This window comes from Hyla sarda, chromosome 8, assembly GCF_029499605.1.
Source record: "Hyla sarda isolate aHylSar1 chromosome 8, aHylSar1.hap1, whole genome shotgun sequence".
Taxonomy (NCBI): Eukaryota; Metazoa; Chordata; class Amphibia; order Anura; family Hylidae; genus Hyla; species Hyla sarda.
The window spans coordinates 92,923,351-92,941,013 of NC_079196.1; positions in this window are offsets into that span (position 1 = coordinate 92,923,351).

A 17,663-nucleotide genomic window follows, 5' to 3' on the forward strand; every position below is an offset into this window, starting at 1 on the left:
AGATTTGTGGAGCAAAAAAAAACTCAATTGGGCTGAAAAATGAGGAGATAAGATGCTTAAGAAAGTTCAGGCAGTTTGGAGATCTGTATGAGGCAGCTGACAGCTATCTGCCCCTCTCTGCTGCAATGCTCAATAACGTGAATAGGAGGTTTAGCTATCAATGATCCTTCTCAGTGTAACAGCACAGCACTCTGCACTCCTGTCTTTCCCTAATGCTGATGTGACTAGCAGTTGCAGTGTAACGCTGTGGTATGAGCTATTCACACACACGCAGTCCCGTTTTCTCCATCTGAGTGCATAGATGAAATGAAGAGAGGCAAGATGGCCGCCGATTATATAGGGGCTGAGACATCACAAGGGTCAGTGAACACTGATAGACTGCATCTCACATGTGGTTCAGGGTCAGCCCGCCTACCTTCATTCCCGCCGCTGTTTCCTGCCCTCCCATAATCCCCTGCCCCATGTACTCACTTAGCTCTCCAATAGCCTGGAACGCTGTAAAATGGAGTTTAATGAAGCGATTTGTGCGATAGAATCGCGTTGATATTTGTATTCGTTGCAAATCGAACTTTTCATGAAATTCGTAACGAATTTGGGTTCGTCAACTTCGATTCGCTCATCTCTAGTAAAGAGGAGACACCGGACCACACGGAGACGAACAGCATCTGTAGGGTCTGGGAGTAGGTGAGCGGAAGGTTTTTTAAATTTTTCTCCCTGTGCCCAGGGGGAAATATCGCAAAAAGCTTAAATCGTGATTCGATTACTTTTGCCATATATTGTGCAGCCCTAGTATGAACTTTTGAGGGTAGAAAAATGTGCTACAGTACTTCACTTAAAGAAGTAGTGAAGTAAAACATCAGCCGGTGATTACTTTTGCCCTGAATTTCACAGTATCTAGGCCCTTGACAGATTAACAGGTACAAAATAGTACACTATTTAGATGTAGGTATGTGGATGCACTTATGAGGGCAGAAAAATACAGTATGCTTAAAAAGGTTTTTCAGTACAACACCAGCCGGTGATTACTTTTGCCTGGAATTTCACAGTATCTAGATGTAGGTATGTGGTATGCACTTATGTGGGCAGAAAAATGCGCTACAGTTCGCTTAAAAAGCGTATTTTTTACACATCACCAGCAGTACACAACAGTGCTGCAGCACACAGTCGCTGTGTACTAAACCCAAAATTGCACTCTCTCACAAACTATTACAAATGGACTGCTGGGTGTGTATTATACTGTTTACAGACTAGTATAACCAGCAGACCATTTGTTGTGGGACAACGTGGGCCGAAAAATGTGCTATAGTATGCTTAAAAAAGTATTGGAGTAAAACACCAGCCGTTTATTACTTTTGCCTGGCCTTTCACAGTATCTAGGCCCTTGACAGATTAACAGGTACAAAATAGTACACTATTTAGATGTAGGTATGTGGTATGCACTTATGAGGGCAGAAAAATGTGCTACAGTATGCTTAAAATAGTTTTTGAATGCAACACCAGCCGGTGGGTACTTTTGCCTGTCCTTTCACAGTATCTAGGCCCTTGCACTTATGTAGGCAGAAAAATGCGCTACAGTACATTTAAAAAACATATTTTTGCATAACACCAGCAGTTCACAGTCGCTATGTACTAAACCGAAAATTACACTCTCTCACAGACTCTAGGCCCTTGACAGATTAACAGGTACAAAATAGTAGACTACTTCGATGAGGGCAGAAAAATGCACTACAGTACGCTTAAAAAACATATTTTTGCACAACACCAGCAGTACATAACTGTGCTGCAGCACACTATCACTGTGTACTAAACACAAAATTTCACTCTCTTAAAGACTATAAGGAGTGGACTGCTTGAAGTTAGTATTATACGTATACAGACTAGTATAACCAGCAGACCATTTGTTGTGCAACAAAGACACAGAGTTGCACTGAAAAATTATTCCTCCATCCTCTGCTGTTTCTCAAGCTGAGCCAGCTTGTTCAAATGTATGAGGCAACAAAAAGCTCTCTGCCCCTCTCTGTAATACACTGCTGTAGAAAGTGTCTGGGAGGTTAATAGCTGCAGTAAAAATGTTTTTCTGTGAAAATGCACTGCTCTCTGTCAACCAGAACGCTGACGTGACTATGAGATGAAACGCTGCTGGAAAAAGTTTTCTGTGTAACACACAACGCTGTCCTATCTCTCTTCAGTGAAAGGATGAAGTGAGGATCCGGAATATAACTGTTGTTTATATAGGGCTGTGACATCACAGGGGTGATTCATGTGATTCCCTTACCCTCATACCCGCCTTCTCAGAGTTCCTTGTCCCATGTCCTCACATGTGTATCCGCCATTTTAGATGCCCTGGAGCTTGGACCGCACTAAATGGAGTTTAATGAAGCGATTCACGTGATATAATCGCGGTGATATTCGCATTCGTTGTGAATTAAATTTTTCTTGAAAAAGTCGATTCGCTCATCTCTATTTACAACCTATAAAGTGTTTTGAAACTTACTGGCCCACATTTATCATTGTCTTTTTTGTATCTAAAAAGGGGCAAAAAAAAGGAGCAAGCAGGGTTTTTTGCACCTTTTTTTGCACCTTTTTGTTTACACATTTCTGCTGATTTTGAGTTGCAATCCACTGATTTTGGCAATACACATGATATGGAAGGGTTTTATCAACTGTGCCTTTTTGTGAAAAGGAGCAAAAAAGGCGCAAAGGCACTGAAAAGTCTCTAAAACTACACCAGCCCAGGATTGGTGTAGCTTTTTGGTGCATGTGAAGACAGAAATTTCAGAAAATGGGACATGCACAAAATGTATCAAATGCTCTTTGACCATTTAATAAATTTGGTGCTCCTACACATTATTAGCACACAAAAAAAAAGGTGTAAAAAAAATGCTTCATTACACCTACAATGATAAATGTAGGCCACTGTGCGTAATAATTTGGAACAGTGCATTGTAAGTTTTTTATGTTTAAAAAAAAAATACTGTTATCATTAGGAGGTTTGATCAATAAAATTTGAATTGTACTCTTAATAGTTGATAACATGAGAATTATGCAGACTGTTATTTACTGTTATTTTTATCCTGTTTATTTATTTAAATATAATTTGCATAATAATTTGGAACAGGGTGTATATACTTAGTTATTGACAGAAGAAAGAGGAGTCCAGCGTCCAATAACTCGGAGGATAATATTAATTTCACCAGATGGTCATAACAGGAACACAGGGTACAGTGACGCGTTTCGGCCTTACAACAAAGCCTTAGTCACACACAACATATAGTACAAAAAGACCGGTTTTTATACATTGTATGCCTCACCCTCACCTCACCTCTTGCTATGACATCAGCTCCTCCCACATATACTGAGCTTGTGCATGTACGGACGCCAGGGGAGTTGCTAGGTCTTCAAAAGATCCGGGGCACGGGCCAGGGGGCGTGGCTGAGGGTGGAGCCACAAAAAGGAGGGGCAAGGGGCGTGGCCACTCAATGTTGCATGACCCTACAAGATTTTTTTAATGTATGCACATAGTGACTTCACCAGCAGAGTAGCGAGTACAGCTTTGGAGTATAATATAGGATATAACTCAGGATCAGTACAGGATAAGTAATGTAATGTATCTACACAGTGACCTCACTAGCAGAATAGTGAGTACAGCTCTGGAGTGCTGACCAATTAGTTGCGGGTGTGGTCGTGCTTCAGCTGTGCTGTGTGTGTCTGCTGTGTCTCCTGAGCTCCAGGGATTTCCATCTGTTCCACCTGGGGCCTGCTTCCTCCTCCCCAGGGAGGGAGTGGGTTTCCAGGCATGAGTGAGGGAGGCGAGGCCCAGGCTTCTGCTCCTCGGAATAGGCCGCAGGGGAGCAGTAGAAGCCAGCAAGCGGCCGGAACATCGGAGGATTTGGGGGTGAGGCGTTCCACCAGGAGTCTCAGCAATGCTGCTCCAACTCCCCCCACAGAGGTGAGAAGCTCCAAGGCTGGATCCACCTCGGGAAAGCTGGGTGCTGCCAGCGGAAAGCTGGGTTCATCAGGAAGAAGGCAGAGTACTCACGGAGGTGAAGCCGACCTCAGTGAGGAAGGCTGGGGAGTCCTGGGGACCCGGGAGTCTATTTCCACCTATACCTCCCGGGAAAAAAGTCACCTCTGTGAGTATGAAGACGCCTGTAAGGCCATCAGGAGGCTCCGAGAGGAACTGCGCTGTGCCCGTGCCAGGGCTAAGGTAACTCCAAAAAAGAAAAAGACAGAGATCCAGGGGCAGATAAAGAGACTTATGGCTGAAATACAAGCTTTGGAGGAGAGGAGAGCAGAATTACTGGCGAAGAGTGGGCCATTTAAAGAAAAATTGGAAAATGGAGAAAGATTCAAGGTAATGGAGGAAAAGGAAAATAAAAGGTTGATGGGGCTGCAACCTGAGAGCCAGGTGGATGATGCGGAGGAGATGGAGGAAGAACAACAGCCAGATCCACCTGGTGGCCTGCGGCAACAGCAGCACGTCCCGTACAGTGGGCCCCCTGCACAGCAACCAGCATTATCACCTGCCGACTTGGGGGAGGACAGTGACAGCAGCTACCAGGGAGGGGCGCTAATGGCCCAGATCCGCATGCTGGAATCCCCAGTGTGTCCTCAGAATCTGGTGTTTGGAGATGAGCTCCCAAATGAGGCACCTGGGGGTAAGAAGAAGAAGACCAAGCCAAAGCAGCAAGAAGTGGTGAGTTACATCTACACCCCCCTCTCTGTAAACCCTGAGTCGGCCGCAGGGTCAGCTCATTGTGCAAGCCCCGTTACCCAGCCCAGCCCGTGTTCTGTGGTGGACTCGGTGCAAAGGTGCGGGGAGAGTACAGATACTAAAAGGGCGCAGAGCTCCATGCCTGTTTGCAGTAGCAGGGATGGAGCAGAGAAGGCATCGGCCGCAAGGCCGTACAGTGAGGGCGGCCCAGCAGTGGGCAGAGAGGCAGACTCCGGTGCTGTAGTTCGCTCCCCTGTGGGAGAGGGGAGTGACTCAGTGCCGGAGGTAGTCGTGGTGGCTAAGGGAAAAATAGATTCTCCCAAAAGTAGAAATAAACATTTGTTTTGCATTGGCGCCGCTGATCCAGATCAGCGGCGCCCAGGAGCTGGACATTCTAGTATGGATGAGGCGGAGGGTACCAGTAAAAACAGGGCTGGGGCCGCTAATAAACAGGCTATGCAGGCTTCCCGGTCCTTGTATAAGGGACCGGTGACCTGTCCTGTGGTGATGGCTCCAGCCCTGGTACCCAGTGATGCTGACAGTACAAAATCTGCACCAGAATGCACCGGTCCAGCCAGTATGAATGTGGAGGTTAATGTTGGAGTGACTGAGGGTGTGAATGAAGTGAATAATTCATATGTTACAAAAAATCTGTCTGGGACTTTGAATGGTGGTTTGGGCTGTAGCACGGGTGGAGGTATGGGGGGCACATCAGCTAAAATAGGAGTCAATGGTTTGGGTATGGATTATGTGGAGGAGGGTGGTGAAGGGGCACAGATTAGTGGTGGGAATGTAGGGCCTGGTCCAGTTGCACCCCCAGCGGTGGCAGCACCCGTCCGCAGCTACGCGAATGTCACCGCTGGGGGAAGGGGGGCAGCTTCCTCGTCCTCTGACTCTGGGGAGAGCAGTTTGCAGCAGCATCTCCAGGGGGCCTTAAGGAGAGGGGAGAGATCAATCAATGTAGAGGGTAGGGAGGTTGATCTATCCTTTTGGATAGAAAGACATGGTCTTTCAGCCTTCCGAGAGGAAAGAGGGGGGGATACTGTGTGGTCCCTCCCAACAGCCGGGCCAGGTGGTCTCCGAAGGAATGTGGTCCGGCTGAGGTGGAGAGGCAGTGATACATGTCCTCCAAGATCTAAAGTTGTTGAGCTTCTGCTGAAGTTGGGCTTTAAGGCAGCTGACATCTATGCCTTAATACATCCTTATGGTACCCCTTAGTTCGATATCAGCTTTGTTCGGCCGGAGGGGCTTGAGCTCTTCTGGTCGAATTATGAGTTGGTAAAGAATGAGCCCGGCTGGCGAGACTTTGCCATTCAGGCAGTGTCTCGCCAAAATAATGTCAAGAAGGTGACCGTTTTGACCCGTAACGAATCGCTTTCTTGTATTGACATCATGACGTGGCTAGGTCGGTATGGTGAGGTGGTGGAGGTCCCAAAAAAGAACAGGGATGAATATGGCATCTGGTCAGGGGCCTGGACGTTTATGGTCAAGCTTAGGCGTTCAGGAAACACCGTTACCCATATACCATCTGCGACCTTCCTCGGAAGGGATCGTATCCAGATCTTCTACCAGGGTCAGCCGAAGCTCTGTCACAGATGTGGTGAAATAGGCCATCTCGCTACATCTTGTGCAGAGATTAGGTGTCACCTGTGTGGTGACTTAGGTCACCCATTCAGTCGCTGCCCTCGTTCCTTTGTCAACGCGGTTGTTGCCCCGGTGGGAGTAAGCCGTGAGGTGGATTCTGCTGGGGGGATGGCTGTCGGGGATGAAGGGGTGCAGGGGCCAGGGAAGAAAAGTAAGCAGAAGACGCCTGCCCAACTGAGGCGTCTCGAGAAGCGTCAAAGTGACAGGGAGATTCAGGACTCACAGGAGCATCAACCAACTGGGGTGACTCCTGATCCTGTCCCTGCGGCCAGTCTTACTGCTGAGGCCCTGGGGGATAGTGAACTGGATGAGGAGATTGGGAAGATCCACAAAGAGGGGGATGCCGTCTCCTCACTGTCCTCCCATGGTGGGAGCGCGGATGAGGACAGAGGGGGATGGGCAGAAACAAAGCGGGGTACTCGGAAGAATAAGAAAAGGAGAGATGTAAGATCTTCTCCCACCCGCCAGATGCCAAAGGAAGGTACAACTGATCTCCCTCTGATTGGTCTCTCCAACCGGTTCCGAGCCCTCCGCGACATTTCCTCTTCGGAGGAGGGGGGAGCTGGGGGTGAGGTTCCGGATGTTGCGGTGGGGCTCACAGGAGACGCTGAGTGCTCTCTCCCTGGGGAATCTATGTCTTCAGGGGGGGAGACTGGCCCAGAGTCAGGGGACGAGGAAAATGTATATAAAGGGAAAATGGACACATCTATTTCACTTAAAAGGGGTAAACCATCATCTGATGAGGAGGGTGGTGGGGTGGATGGGAAGGATGGTGGGAAAAGGAAAGCTGTCTAACTCAATCACCCTTGATGGCGGCACCTTCTCCGTTGACTCTAGCATCCATTAATGTTGCCAGCATAAAGTCAGATACGGCTCGATTTGCGGCCTATGATTTTTTTGCCCATATTAGTGCTGATATTTTATTTTTGCAGGAGACCAGGCTAACAGATATGTCATCTATCTACAAGGCTAAAAGAGAGTGGAGGAATGGGCCCTCCTACTGGTCTCTTGGGGCCGAGCCGTATAGCGGAGTGGTGGTCCTTTTTACCGCAGCGGTAGAATGCCGATGGGTTATCGAGTTAGAAATGGGGAGGTGCCTGATCTTAGATGTCCTCATGAAGGGACAAGAACTTCGCCTTATTAACATCTACGGCCCACAGTCTAAGTGGGACCGGAAGTGTCTCTTTATGAGGATCAAGCCCTATCTTTTTACAAGTCGGCAGGTGGTCTTTGGAGGGGACTTTAATGCTGTCACGAGGCCCCAAGACAGGGGAGGAGCCAGAGACAAGCTGACTTATGATAGCGTCGCCCTTAATAGCATAGCGAGTGAAGCTCGCCTGGTGGATGTCCACATCCGGCACACCCCAGGCCACGCGGGATTCACCTATCATAGGGGTAGTTGTAGGTCTAGGATAGATAGATAGATTTTATTTAAAGGAGGAGGCCGTCTCTTCAGCAGTGTCTGTTGTTGAGGTGGAGTTCTCCGATCACTGTTTAATTTTGTTTTCTCTGAATGTCACAGAGACCCCCCGGATGGGAAGAGGCTATTGGAAGCTGAATTCGTCTCTCTTGGAAGAAGCGGAGATAAGACAGTCCTTTGAGGATTTTCTTCAGAGCCAGGTACCATTGCTGGGCCTTTGTAGCAGTAAGTCAGAGTGGTGGGAGATCTTCAAGGAAAGGGTTGCGAGATTCTTCCGCCAGCTCTCGGGCCTCAGAAGCCTAAACAGGTACAGTTTGTACCAGGGCCTGAGGAAGAAACTTGAGAACCTTGTCTCGACTGGAGGTAGTCGTGACGATATCTCCAGAGGGAAGTCCTTGTTGATGAAGTGCCAGTACGACAGACACGCATCTTTGGTTTTTGAGAGGGATTACGGGAAGTACCGCTCGCCCGACCCTTACAGAAACTGCAAGATGTCAGTGAATAGTAAAATAGTCTCAGGACTGATTGATAGTACGGGATCCTTGAAAAGGTCCAGATCAGGGATCCTGGAGGTCGTCAGATCCTTCTACTCGCACCTCTTGGGAAGGAAGGATCTAGATCGAGATAAGGTATCAGCTTTCTTGGCTTAAACCGTCCCTGAACCAGGAGTAGACCCCTCTCTTGATGTTTTGACAGAGATGATCCGGGAAGAGGAAGTCAGGATGGTGATGGGCTTGCCCTCAAGAAGTCACCCGGTCCGGATGGCTTAACATCTGAGTTCTATAAGACCTTTAAGGACACTTTGGTTCCCCTCTTGACTGCAGTTTTTAATGAGTGTCTATCCTCGGGCACTCTGCCAAAGTCAATGAGGAGGTCAGCGCTGATCATCCTGTCAAAGGGTAAAGACCCGTTCCACATTGAGAATTGGCGTCCCATAGCGCTTCTCAATGTGGACCGAAAGATTCTGGCAAAAGTGCTGTTTAACCGGCTGGTGGAGTTTGCACCCCGGCTCCTTTCGGGGGCTCAGCATTGCTCTGTTCCGGGCCCAGTACATTTAGTGCTGTGCTCAGTGTCCGGGAGGCTGTGGAGCAGGGTAGGGCTGGCCACTGGAAGGGGTACTTGCTGTCCTTGGATCAGGCAAAAGCGTTTGATCGGGTTAACCATGAGTACCTCTGGTCTGTTCTTCTGAGATATGGCCTGCCGGGGGGGTTGTTGATTGGCTTAAGACCTTGTACGCAGGGGCAGAGAGTTTCCCGCTTGTGAATGGTTGGATTGGCCGCTCTTTTGAGGTTGGGTCTGGCGTCCGTCAGGGTTGTCCTTTGAGCCCGTTGCTGTACGTGTTTGCAATTGATCCTTTCCTTAGGAGGATTGATTGTGGACCGTTGGCGGGGGTGAGAATGGACCTGGCGGTGCCGGATTTGGCTCTGTGGGCGGTAGCGTACGCTGATGATGTCACCGTGTTTGTCTCCTCACAAGAGGAAGGCCAATGGGTGATGTCAGAGGTGGACCGCTACTCGGAGGCATCCGGGTCCAAGATCAACCGGGATAAGTGCGAGAGTCTCTGGCTGGGAGGGGGAGATCCTAGTTTTGATCTCCCGGACGCCCTTCCAGAGCCCCAGGAATCTGCAAAAGTTCTCGGCATCGAATTTGGCCAAGGGGATTACCCCAAACAAAACTGGGACAGCAGGCTTAAGATAGCCGCTCAGAAGGTGGATCAGTGGAAGGGTTGGTCTTTGACCCTCCGGGAAAGGGTTAACCTGATCAAGACATTCCTGCTCCCTTTACTGATATACCTTGGCAGTGTATGCATGTTGCCAGAACCTCTTTGGACCCGGGTCTACAGTGTGTTCTTCCAGATGTTATGGGGGAACAGACTGAACCTAGTGAAGAGGGAGGTTACTTACCGTACAAGGAGACTAGGGGGGTTGTGTATGGTCAACCCCGTGGTATTCCTAGTGAATACCTTTCTTAAGACCAATATAGCAAACCTCTGGTCAGAGAGGGCTCCTCCGTGGGTATCCTCCTGTAGGGGATGGTTTTGGCCTTTCTTCCAGGAATGGGAGACAGGAGGGCAAGTGAAGGATCTTCGCACACCACACGGGCATCTCCCGGCTTACGCTACCCCGGTTCTGAAGGTTATTCGTCGGTGGGGTCTGGGGATGGGGGAGATTAGGACTCTGTCAAGGAAATTCCTTGACAAGAGGGTCCTGTCTTCTCATTTCCAGAGGCCATTGGCGCTCAAGGACTGCCCAAGTCGGGATCTGGAGGTGGGTTTAGAGCTTTTGAATTCTATCAGGATCCCCTTGAAGTTTTGGGACTTGACTTGGCGCTGCTTCCATGGGAAACTGTGTGTGAGGGACAATCTGAAGTGCAGGAGCTCTGATGACCGGGGATGTTCCCGCGAAGAGTGTGGAGGCATGCTGGAAAGCATGGAGCATTTTCTGCTTCATTGTCCCTTTAACACAGAGGTTTACACCAGGGTGGGCGCTTCCATTGGTTGGCCTCGGCTGGCCAGTCTCTCCTATGCGGAATGGGCCTATGGGGCATTCAGAAACCTTGGAGGCTGGGACCGGTGCACTTTATTCCTAGTCAGCTCAGTGGTTAGGTACTAGTGTTGAGCGGCATAGGCCATATTCGAATTCGCGAATATATGGATGAATATTCGTCATATATTCGCGAATATTCGCATATTCGTTATATTCCCGTTTTATTTTCGCATATGCGTAAATTCACGTATGCGAAAATTAACATATGTGAATACTAGCTCATACAAAATTAACATTCGCGAACATTCGCATATGCGAAAATTAGCATATGCTAATTTTCGCATATGCGAATTTTCGCACACCAGTCTCTCACAGTAGTATTAGAGCCTTCTTTACACCACACAAGCTGGAAGCAGAGAGGGATGATCACTGTGATGTGTACTGTGAAGAGAAAAAAAAACAAAAAAAAAAAAACTAATATTCGTGATTACGAATATATAGCGCGAAATTCGCGAAATTCGCGAATTCGCGAATATGCGATATTCGCGAATAATATTCGAATTGCGAATATTCGTGAGCAACACTATTAGGTACTACACGTGGAACGCACGGTGTTTAGTGTCGACGCAGCGTAAAATCCTCCCTGTGGATGTGGTGGTTAGGAACATTCTCGGTGACCTGGTGAAGGTGCGTTCTCTGGAGTACGAGAGGCTGGGTGCTGGCAGGGCCTCTCGTCTATGGAGGGGCTCTGCCTTTAAAGTGCCTTAGCCTGTTGTCTCCCCCTGGTGGTGGGCTGATGCTGGCACATTAGTCTTTTTGTTTTGAGCAGTTGGTTTATGGTAATATAGGGCTTGCAGGCGCTGAACTTGAGCTTTAGGGGTTTGTTGTTTGGCTTATAGTGTTATATGTATTTGTTATTGTATTTATTGTTGTAGTCTATTTGTATACTTATGTATTGTATATATTGTTAGTCTGTGTATATTTTATGTAATGTATATATTGTATATATTGTGTGATGCCACCTGGGGTTTGGGTTTAGTTTAGGTTGGGTGGTGGGTTAAAAAGGGGGGAGGGGGTTTGTATGGGACTTTTATATATACAGAAAATCCTGGACTGGTTCATGGACGTCTGGTAACATGTACTGGGGGCATGGGATGCGGGACCAGCTCAGGGCCAAAAAAAAAAAAAAGTGCTGTTATTTAGTTTGTGTTGGTTTTTATTATTTTGTATATATTATTATTGTTGTTGTTGTTATTCTTTTTGGTATATTACTGGTATTGGGTTTTTGGTATTGCAACTGGGCCAGGAAATTCACATTTCATATCAGTGTATATTAGTGTATATAGTTTATTACTATGGTATGGGTATAATGGGTATTATAGGAATATGTCTTTTGTAAATATTGTATATATTTGTTTGTGTGCAGGAATGAGTGTGGGGTGGACCGGTGTTGTATTTTATGCTATGGTGTTGGTTTTATGATCGTTATATTGATATGTTCTGTCGGATATGATATGTTTATGTTTTGTAATTTTTTATTGTTATGTTTGAAATTTTAATAAAAGATCTACAGGATATAACTCAGGATCAGTACAGGATAAGTAATGTAATGTATGTACACAGTGATCTCACCAGCAGAATAGTGAGTAAGCTCTGGAGTATAATACAGGATATAAATCAGGATCAGTAGAGGATAAGAAACTCAGGAGAAAATAAAGATAATTGGTTTTCTCAATCCATAAAATGATAAAGGTATCCCTTGGTGAAAGTAAATATTATATAACAAAAGTGAAAAATCACCAATAGGGTTTAGATATCAAATCTTAATTTATTTCACTGATAAAATCGTTATCAAAAAGTGTTAACTAATAATGGGAGGGGGGTGAGGGTACAGGTGAATGCCTACACTCAGATCCCTACCTATTCTAGGGGGGGGTTCCTAAACTAAGTGTGGATAGGAATGGGGAACATAGAGACAATATATACAGATAAGTTAGCCTCTTCTACCAACGCGTTTCGCCTAATGTGGAAACATAGGCTCATCAGGGGACAAGAGGGTAACAAATATATACAACGATGACAAGGTATTAGTACATTGAAGCATAGATGAGTTAACACTTAGGTACTAAACGATTGACATAGAACAGATACAATCTGATAAGTAAAAGAAGATAGGAATTGGTCACAGTGGTCAGGGACAGTCAAACTTGGGTATATGTTGTCAGTGTCTAATTGTCAAAATATAGATGCATAGAGACATTTAGAAATGGGATATCAGATACAGTACAGTATTAGACCTAAATGATGTATAATGGTGTCCTATACAGGTTAAGGTATTAATAAAGAGATAATCTTCAGAGTATTTAGATTCACTCCATGTAAGATTTCATACACAGGTGTGAATATGTGGTAGACGCCATAGTCAATAGAAAATGATGATAAATCAAGAAGGTACCGTTAGGTCTAGACAAAAAAGATAAAAGCAAAAAATTGTAGTGTCCAACCACAGTACAAAACCAAATAAATAGAAAACAAAGGACCCATCACATACCCTGATGCGACAACCTGTACATGTATGATATCCCATATAAACCAGATTCAATTGGTTCCAAATCTAAGTTGATAACTGTGAACCCAAAAGAACATCAATTGAAATTATCCATGTGCTTATAGTATGAGTATATACTGATAAAGTAATAAGATACAAAGTAAGCCAGTTGTACTGACCTGTCCACAGCCACTAAATAGAGTCAGCGTGTACATAGACAAGATAAGGCCATTTAGCCCGAGATAAATCCCAGGTAGCTAAAGAGAGAAAATATGCAGCCAGATCAAAAAGAAGGAAACTGAATGAACAGTCTATAAGTAAGATGCATAAAATAACTCCTTGAGTACCTTGTTAGATGAAGATATGATGTCTGCTACCGGAGGTGGTGAGCGCCAGCACGCCACTGGATATCGGAGCTCACCCGGCGTTTAAATAGAGCTCCCGGGCGTCTTTGATGATGCTGCTTCCGGTGTATGGAACGCAGCAAAGACGTCACATCCGGCGAATTAACCTGCACAGAAGGCGGAACTAATCGCAGCGCCACACACATCGTGTGGAGCGCTAACCGGAAGTTTACTGTGGTTCAATGGACCGCAGACCCAGGCAACTACCGGTGCCTGGAACGCAAAGTGACATATCTTCCGGTCCCCATGAACCGCAAGAAAGGAGCAATAGGAGTTAGAAAATAACCGCAATTGATCAAGATGCTAACCTAGATTGACACCAAAACATGTCACATCACATCGGGTTACGATCTATTGACCTGGCATAACAATTCCAAATAATATGGAAAGATAATAAATAAGAATAAATATAAACCAAGTACAGTAGGGACAAGAGAGCCTACCTAAAAAAACACATGGAAAATTATAAGTAGTTTGTCTGTTCGAGTACCACTGGGGCCCAATGATATAGATGGCATACAAATGATAAAGTAGGGATAGAAGGAGGGGGGGAGGGGGAAAGAGGGAGGAGACCAAACTGAACAATCCCATGACCTCTTAGGGTATCCGCCGAGACTTTAAATGTATGATGCAAATGAAATTGCGTCATTAAGTCCAAAAGGGACATAAGTCCGCAACTGGTAAATCCATTTAGTCTCTATTTGAAGAAGTTTTTTGTCTAGATCTCCACCCCTACTATCTAGTTGAACCGTAGTAACACTCTGGAAAGTTAGATTACAAGGAGAGTCTGGGTGGAAAAGATGCATGTGATTAGATAGGGTTTTATCCCTTTTATTTCTTATGTCCCCTATATGTTCAAGAATACGTCGTCTAAATTGTCTACTGCATGTCTCTATGCATCTATATTTTGACAATTAGACACTGACAACATATACCCAAGTTTGACTGTCCCTGACCACTGTGACCAATTCCTATCTTCTTTTACTTATCAGATTGTATCTGTTCTATGTCAATCGTTTAGTACCTAAGTGTTAACTCATCTATGCTTCAATGTACTAATACCTTGTCATCGTTGTATATATTTGTTACCCTCTTGTCCCCTGATGAGCCTATGTTTCCACATTAGGCGAAACGCGTTGGTAGAAGAGGCTAACTTATCTGTATATATTGTCTCTATGTTCCCCATTCCTATCCACACTTAGTTTAGGAACCCCCCCCTAGAATAGGTAGGGATCTGAGTGTAGGCATTCACCTGTACCCTCACCCCCCTCCCATTATTAGTTAACACTTTTTGATAACGATTTTATCAGTGAAATAAATTAAGATTTGATATCTAAACCCTATTGGTGATTTTTCACTTTTGTTATATAATCAGTAGAGGATAAGTAATGTAATGTAAGTACACAGTGACCTCACCAGCAGAATAGTGAGTACAGCTCTGGAAAAGAACAGATGTTTCTCCTGATCCTGAGTTAGTCCAGAGCTGCATTCACTGTTCTGCCGGTGGGGTCACTGTGTTCAATTACATTACTTACCCTGTAAATAGACATATATACTTTATAGCAGTGTTACCAAACCAGGGTGCCTCCAGCTGTTGCAAAACTACATCTCGCACCATGTCTTATATGGGTAGGGTCACAAGTAGCGCATTTGCAGCATATCTGATGCTGCAGATGTGCAGATGGCCGTCCCTAGAGTGAGCCTCCTGCTGTGCCCATGTGTTCTGCGTTGTCTACTCGTAGCAGCAATCTGCCGCTACAAACATGCTGGGAGTTGTAATTTTGCAGCAGCTAGAGGCATCCCACTTGGGAAACACTGACATAGATAGATAAATAGATAAATAAATAGGACATAGATCACTGTTTCCCAACAAGGGGCCTCCAAATGTTACAAAACTACAACTACCAGTATGCCCGGACAGCTGAAGGCCACAGCTGGATGCATCCTGGTTGGGAAACACTGAGATAAATAAATAGATAGAACATAGATCCCTGTTTCCTAACCAGGGTGTCTCCAGCTGTTGCAAAACTACAAATCCCAGCATGCCTGGACAGACTTTTTCCTCCAATTGTTATAGTTTTGCAACAATTGGAGGAACCCTGGCTGGAAAACAGATAGATAGTACATAGATCAGTGTTTCCCAACCAGGGTGCCTTCAGCTGTTGCAAAACTACAAATCCCAGCATGCCTGAACAGCCAAAGCCTGTCACCTGTAAAGGGAAGCACCAGCAGTGAGCTGGGGAAGTCTCCATCTTATGGCCGGGCATTCCCAGGAGATCAGCATGTGCCGAGGGTCAGCAGGGGGTCAGTGGTTGCTGTGAGGTGGCAGAGGCTGAAGCTGCTACTGTGCACTGGGGTCCAGAGATGTCGGAGACAGGGATACATCAGGGGCTTGGAGCTACGTGCGTGCCTGCATGGTACACGTCTGCTCCTAGCAGCCCCTGACCTCTCCAATTCTGCCATGATTATGATTTTTAAAGATGCCTGCCCCTATTAAAAATCTTCTTGGGGCCTGCAGAGGATGGTGTCCCCTCCCCACGGACCTCGTCCTCCTCCTCATCTCACCCCCACCCCACCCCGGTCTACTCAGCATTGCATTGCACACACCCCTCACCTCCCTCCTTCTAACTGATATCCCCTGATCCTTGTCCTCCTCACCTTTCCTGAAATCGGCGGTGTGAAGCGCGGGAGGCTGCAGCAGTCCTTGTGTTACTCACGGAGTCAGAGGCTGTAACAGGTCAGGTGCTTGGAGGAGACGTGCGTGCCTACGCGGTGCACGTATACTCCCATCAGCCCCTGGCCTGTCAGTCTGACCCTGCAAAGTTTTTTAAAGGGTCCGCGCCTATGAAGGTAATTAGAAAACAAAAGTGTAGGCAGCGGGGGTGGGGCCAGGCATCGGGCCGTGTCCAAGAGCCTGGGACCTGTAGCTGCATCATGTTTTTTAGTGGCAGGGGGTGCTAGGCTCCGGGGCACCGGGCATTACCTTCAGGGCCCGTGCCTCGGATCTTTTAGCCTAGTGACGCCCCTGCCGGACACCATGTTCAGGCTGGAGGAAGCGTGCATGTCGCATAAAACAGTCTGTCCCGTGTACACCCCTGTCCTCACTGTCTCTGCCTGTGGATGTCCTGTATGCACAGACTATTACAATAAAAGTCTTCACTATTGTATGGTGAGTGCCGTCATCTATATACTCTTTATTAGAAGTTATATGTATTCTACAGACAGAGCACCACCGTGATACATAGCAGGTGCGGACTTACTCAGCAGCAACCCATGGCAAAAGCATACTTGAGTACCTAGTGGTGTCAGTGCCTCAGCAGTTTTCTCTTAGTGTACACTTTAGACATAATGTTGCAAATAGCCCTACCTAAGCAACTTTCTGTTTTCACTTTGCAGTGGTCCAGAATTTATAAAGTGCGAATGTTGCACATAAGCAAAAAAAAGTCGCAAAACCCCTCAAAAAGTCACAAATCAAAGCCAGGTCAGATGTGCCTTACAGAAATCCCTTTTGACAGCATTTTTAAAAATGCAACTTTTTGTGAGACTTTTTGTAAAGCTGTGCTCCCCCGCCACCAACCCGCATCTACCACCCGCCCACATCTACCTCCCATCCGCTAGCTGTGGCAAGACTACATTTCCCAGCATGTCCTCACTGTAAGGGCATGCTGGGATTTGTAGTCTCCCAACAGCTAGCAGGTGGATACGGGCAGGTGGCCGCTGGCCGGGGAGTGGAGCCCTTGCAGTGGGGACATGCTAGGGGTTGCAGTCTTGCTACAGCTAGTAGACGGATGGTGGACGTGTGCTAAGAAAAAGGCTGGGAGATGTGTAGGGAAACTGTGTCCCTGTCCCCCTGAGAGATAGTAGCGGGGATTGAGTGAGAGGGAGCAGGGTGTAAAGAAGAAAACTGTGTCCCGTACAGAGGATCACATTCCGCTACAGGGACACAGTTTTCTTCATTTGGGCGTGTGTACACAAACAAATTTACTTTTGTTTCCCGCTTCGAGTTTGAATAGGGGTGGGCTCTCCACGGCTGTCCATAGCTGATTTTCTGCTGCAGAATTTTTAAAGGGTTACTCCACTACCCAGCCACCGGAACATTGAGTTCCAAACGCTGTGTGTGGGCTTCTGTGTTCACACCCGCCCCCTCGTGATGTCACACCCCGTCATGTGACGTCATGCCCCGCCCCCTCAATGCAATTCTATGGGAGGGAGCATGATGGCCGTCGAGCCCCCTTCTCATAGACTTTCATTGAGGGGGCAGGCCGTGACGTCACGAAGGGACGGCCATGAACACGGAAGCCCGCTCACAGCCTTCAGGAACTCAACTGGACGCTGGGGAGCGGAGTAACCCTTTAATGCGGAAAATCAGCCGCAGGACCCATTAAAGTCAATAGGGTCTGTGGTGGACATTCCGCAGCAGAAAATCTGCTATGGACAGTCACGGAGA